Here is a 6,530-nt window from a genome sequence, read left to right as displayed (position 1 = left end):
GGCTGTTTTGTTGGAATTCTCTTTGGCTCCAGGAGGGATTTGAAAATTAAATACATTTCCTTTTGGTGACCTGGGGCCAAGCTGGAGGGAGATGAGGCCCCAGGCTTGGGCCAGCAGGAACTTCTCAGGCTGGTTCCAAGAAGTCGCTCCCATTGGCCAGTCTTGTCGAGCACCTGCAGCCCAGCACAGGGCCCCACCAGGCACCTCATCCCTGCAGCCCTCCTCTCATCACCCGGCCCGCTGGTGCACCATGGGAAACTGGAAACACAACACAAATGTTTTGCAAAATTAAAAAGGTGGGGTGAGCTCAAGCCATTTGGCAGAGAACATGGAAGGCTCACATGGGACTTCTTTTCACATTCAGAACTTTCTTTTTGCCTGTGTGGTAGGTCAAAGTACAGACTTCTTATCAAAGTTACTGTGCTTAGAGGTTGCAGAATTCATCCAATATGGTAGGTGTCTGTTTCACTGGTTTTTAACACAGATGAAGAGATGAAAAGAGAGACAGTCCTAGAGAAATGATGGTGAGATGAGATGAGGAAAAGAGAGCATGAGAAACATGGGCGTTTACTTAAAACTAATACTCTATTCTCCAAAGCTTACAATGGCTTCCCCGGACACTGGTGAAATCCTAAAGGTGTGTTTTTCCCATTTTATAATTTCAAGTGAACTCAATTTTAATTGATTATTTCTGCCTCTTCTTTTATATAATTTTTATCTATGAATAGCAGGACCACCTCAAAGGAGAAACAATTCAGTCAGGGACACAGACTCTGAAGCCAAGCAACTCCTTGCATTTGAGTCTAACTTTAGCCACTTATTAGTTGCACATCTCTGGACAAGTGCGCTGATGTCTCTACACCTCAGTTTCCTCAACCACAAAAGGTATGTCATGGTAGAACCAAATTCAAAGGGTTTTTTGAGAAGTGCAAATAAAGTCTGTAAACTGTTCAGAAGTGACCCTGGTCTATAGCAAGCTCTTGCTAGTATCAAATCTGACTTAATTCAGAAGGTTGACATTACCAAAATTTGTGTTTCCAACAGGTCTCCAATTGTACAGGCTGTCAGATGAGCAGAGATTGGACTGAGTATGTTTCCCCTGAGAAAGACCAAAGCCATGATGAAGCCAAGTGGAGGTACAATCATTTAAATAAATTCCTGGTTCTGTTTTAGCAAGTGTCTCCATTAGGGCTCATTAGGCCACAAATAATAGAAAACTCCATTCAAACAAGCCTAGTAGCTCAGATGGTAAAGCATCCGCCTACAATTCAGGAGAGCTGGGTTTGATCCCTGAGTCAGGAAGATCCCCTGGAGAAGGAAATGGCAACCCACTGCAGTATTCTTGCCTGGAGAATCCCATGGACAGAGGAGCCTGGCAGGCTACAGTCCACAGGGTCGCAAAGAGTCGGACACAACTGAGCAACTAACACACAATCACTAAGAAATGTATTACACTTCAAATGCAGGAAGTTGAGAGGTATCTGGGCATCCATGTTGGTTCATCAAGATCATCAAGATCATCAAGAACCTTCGTTCTTTCTGTCTTTCCATCTGGCAACCATGAAGTTGTTATATCCTAAGTCAGGCTTCCCTCATGATTCTAATATGTCTGGCAATGGACATCAGGTGAAGTGTTTCTCTGTCATGTTCATCAGGATATAACAATAGGGAGACACTGTGCAAGCCCTCCCATCCACTGCTCATATCGTATTGTCTTCAATTGTTGCATGCTCAAAGTCACTGTCTAGAAGGATAGGATTAGCCTCAGTTCAGTTCAGTTCAGTTCAATCACTCAGTTGTGTCTGACTCTTTGCTACCCCATGAACCACAGCACACCAGGCCTCCCAGCTTGTCCATCACAAACTCCCGGAATTTACGCAAACTCATGTCCATTGAATCGGTGATGCCATCCAACCATCTCATCCTCTGTCATCCCCTTCTCCTCCTGCCTTCAATCTTTTCCAGTATCTGGGTCTTTTCAAATGAGTCAGCTCTTCGCATCAGGTAGCCAAAGTATTGGAGTTTCAGCTTCAACATCAGTCCTTCCAGTGAACACCCAGGACTGATCTCCTTTAGGATGGACTACTTGGATCTCCTTGCAGTCCAAGGGATTCTCAAGAGTCTTCTCCAACACCACAGTTCAAAAGCATCAGTTCTTCTGTACTCAGCTTTCTTTATAGTCCAACTCTCACATCCATACATGATTACTGGAAAAACCATTAGCCCCAGAGCTGTGGTCAAATCACAAACAGCACGACCATTACTTTATTAGGACAGGAGCAGACAGACACTGAGGAGTCAGTCTCATTGTTCACCATTCTGCAATTTAAGTGCTCCCACATTAGATGGTAATTCATGTTCAAGGTTGCATGAGTTTCCAGGAGTTCCAGAAAATGCTATGATGTCATTTAATTTCATAGAACTCTGCATGATGGGATTGGTAGGAATAGAGTTCTGAAGATGAGATTTTTAAAGATATGTCCTGGTGAGCACAAGGTCTGCTGTGTGTCCTCTTCACACATAAGCCCTCGGCTTTGACCTACGTATTGTCTGTGATTAGACAGAATATTTCAGCACCCTCCCACGGGGCTTCCTCTGCAATGACCAGTGGGAACAGGGATTACTTCTGCCTCATTCATCATTGTATCCATACTGCCTGGCCAATAGTAAAAATCGATACTTATTGAATGCATGAATCTTCCCCTCTCCAAGTCCTTTTTATTAACTTGTGCTCAGGCTCTGTTCCTCTTGCTCTAAATGTTCTCTCTCCTTCTCTTGACTCCTTTAAAGCTTCAGTGGCCTGGAAATGACCCCTTCCTCTAGGAATAATAATAGCTTTCATTCGTTTATTGAGCACTGACTATATGTCCTGCCCAGTGCTAAGCGCTTCACAGATATTACCTCATTGAATGTTCACAAAATTTTATAAGGTGGGTTTATAGGTGAATAAAATGTCTTACCAATGGCGACATAATCTGTAAACAGAAACAGAAGAGAGATTCAAGCCCCCAGGGGCACCAAAGTCTGACATCCTAACCACTCTCTGGATGTCCTTCCAGGCTTCTGAAGTCCACGGGCCTCTCCCCCTAGGGGTGCTCTCTTGGCCTGTGCTCCCCTGTCATCTACAAATGTCTGTGTATCCATCTCACCTCCTCCACGCCATGTAATGCTCTGAGGGCTGGAAGGGTTGCGTTTTTATACTGCAGGGCCCCCTGCACTCAGCAGAGATCCCTGTCTTGAGTAGATGTCATTTGACTTGAACTGTATCCAGGGCCTCTGGATGGCCCCGCTGCAGCCCACGTGTGGAGGTCACTGGGGCTCCCCTGGCCCAGCCTATGTGTATTCTATGTCTTGGCCAAGCCAGCTTTAAGCAGGCCACTGCTTCAGACAATCACTCGAGCATGGAGCCCAGTGTCCATCTGACTAGAGATGAGGTCAGCCACAGGGCCCCAGGCTGACTGGCTTGGCTCAGTTCTCTTCAACACAAGCAAGCTCGAGGACCCTGACCCCCTGGCTCTGCTGTTTCTCTGCCTCATGCTATCCATTAAAGTATTTGTCTTTGTAAACATAGCTCTTCTAGGCCAGGGAGGAGCCCCCAGGCTTTCAGAGAGTGCCAGGGCACTGGACTCTTCCTCCCCCATTTAAAGAACCGTGAAAACTTTTGACCTTCAGCTGGAGGCACCAGAATGGAACAATTTATAACTCCTTATTATAGGTTGTGTCTCACATGGCATGCTTTAAGAGCTTTCGGCTGGGCCACACACAATCTGCTTCACGCAGCCCTGACCAATTGTCCCCAGAACCCAGCCAAATTTGGGGCAAGTGTGTGGTCACTGGTTTACTGGGCCAGCCGTTGGACAAGCTAGCAATGGACTGGCTGAGTCTTCTGGAAACCAAAAGCAATTGCTGACATCTGGATGCCATGGGATTGGGCTCCAAAATGCTGGGTCATTCCACAGTCATGGGAGAGAAAAGCTGATAGTGAGGGCCGGGGCGCACAGAAGGTCTACTCCCTTCTTGCTAGTCCCAAGGATTCAGAAGGCTGAATGGAATCCCTCTGCCACCAAAGCAGAGTTCCCAGCAAATGAATCAGGTTCTGCCACTGAGGTTGTGAAGTTTCATCTGGCTCTACCTGGTAGATCTCTAAGCTACTTATTGCCACCTTCTCTGCTTATTGCTCTCTCTGATATCACCTTCTCTCCTTTTCCCCTATTATTATGTGAGGAGTAAGACCAAGGGAGCAACACTGCATTCTCTTCTTGGCTCAGCAGCCAGTTCTTCCCTTCCTATGCTAAGTCTCCAGGCTTCAGGGAAACCAATGGGCTTTTTAGGTGCTGCTGGTGGTATAGTCTCCACCTGCCAAAGCAGGAGATACAAGAGATGCAGGTTCCATCCCTGGGTTGGGAAGATCCCCTGGAATGGAAAATGGCACTCCACTCCAGTAAAATTCTGTGGGCAGAAGAGCTTGGCAGGCTACAGTCCATGGGGCTGCAATGAGTCAGACATGACTGAGCACAGCACAGGAAAACAAATAGATTGGGAGACGCTGATCACAAAGGACAGAATTTCCTACAGAGGTCAGGGACGCACCTATGCGTAACCTTTGTCTGAGCTAAAAAGGCAGCAGAACGTTTTATCTCACCCCTTATGCTCAATACAAACCAAGTTGGGAAGATAGAAAGATTTAGTTGATAAAAAAACACAAAAGAAAATGGTTTGAATAAATCTAAGCTGCTGAGCCATCATCATAAATGTGAATGGGTCAAAGCTATCATACTAAAGGATAAAGACTTTCAGACTGGATTTAAAAAAATACCCCAAACTGACTTTTTGGTACTTAAGAACAATATTTAAAATAAAATGACACAAGACGTTTAAAAATTAAGGGGTGATAAACCAAGCTCTCCAAACAGTGGGGAAGTGCTAGTGGAAAATGGAGAGAGACTGGCTACCAGACCTGTCCCTACTCTCTAAGAAACAATGTATTTCTAAAAAAAAGAAAAATGTTGTTTGGCTCTATTATCAGAATGACCTTGAAGGAAAGCATTTAGGGAAAACATGTCACACTGGGACCTCTAGGGCAGACTCCACGTTAAAGCTTCTCCATTCATGCCCCAATTCTTCCCATTTTAGAAGCTGAGAGACGCACACAAGTCTCTTGGATGGACTATTCCATCAGCCTCTTTTCTGTTTCCAAACAAAGGTGTTGATGTTAAGTTTAAAACAAGTTCAGAAGTGTCCTCGTGTTTCTTCTCAGTACCACCTCCTGGGAAAATGGCTTCCAGCTGGCCAGCTGGATAATTTTCCAGGCAAAGAGGTCACATACAGGCCACAGAGCCAATTTTGTGAGTGGGCCAACTGGGCTGTCCATTTAAGCAACCAAGTGAAATCAGCACAGAGGAAAATGATGATGACCGGACAAAGGAGCCAAGGTATATGCAAATGAATACTCCATAGATGGATCTCAAGAGTTTGGAAAATCCTTCATATTATAAGAGGACTTTGAATCTGTGAGCTCCCCCACACCAACCCGCCTGCCTAGGAACAGATTTCTTAGCTTCCAGCATATTTCCAAATGGATTGCTGGCCTCAAAATGTTTTAGAACCATTGAAAGTTATAATAATTTCAAAGCTGAAGTGACAGTCAGTGGCCTCCAAGGACCTCCATGTCAAGGCTTGGGGTCCTACTGCAGTTCACAGAGCAGGGAACGAAGCACAGAACTCAGCCCTCGATCAGCAGAGGTAAAGAACAGCTATGCTAATTGAGTTTGAGGAGGGAAGGTGCTTATGTGGGTCTTACAGTGAACCAAGAGTGGAATTGTTTTTTCACTGGTTCCCTGCCCCATCACCCCATAGCCCATTCATATGGGAAAGCATTTTCTAGAGTGCTCACAAACTCCACCTTGAAAAACTGGGCTCACTGGCAGAATAAATTTGGGAAATGCTAGATAGAAGATAGATAAATCTTCTCCAATAAAGATTTGCAGTGCATATGTTTATGATAAAGGCTCTGACAAATCCTGCAATAATTTAAGCTAACCTAGCATTTAAGTTAACCTAGTGTTTCCAAAAGTTATTTGAGCAGACTTCTCTCTTCCCCAGAACATCTCTTACATGCCAGTTAACTACAGTTCCACCACACATGCTTTGGGAGAAGCAAAGAAAGTCAAAGTCTAAAGTACTTCTTGGCACTCAAGGCCTACCTTCTGGCTCTCCTTCCCATTTTCAGTCAAACATGGTGCCCAGGCTAACCCCCTCACATCTTGTCCTTCCCTGCTTCTTGCCTCCATGCACATGATGCTACTCTCTCCCTTTAGACTCTTCCCTGTCCTCCTGGTGATCTAAGTCACATCCATGGTGAGTGCTAGCCACCATCCCTCCTTTCTTCCACAAAGACTTTCCAACAAAGAGCAGATGTAAAATAAAATTGTCCTGGGGTAGGAGGGATACAGAGGGAGGTAATCCTCTGTGGTCACCTCCTACTATCTCCCAGGCCCTCTTGGACAGACAACACCATATCTTGGTGTTCT

This window comes from Bos grunniens, chromosome 26 (assembly GCF_055505025.1).
Source record: "Bos grunniens cultivar Pamir isolate PY7600 chromosome 26, Bosgru_T2T1.0, whole genome shotgun sequence".
NCBI classification, from domain to species: Eukaryota; Metazoa; Chordata; class Mammalia; order Artiodactyla; family Bovidae; genus Bos; species Bos grunniens.
This window is presented reverse-complemented; position numbering follows the sequence as displayed.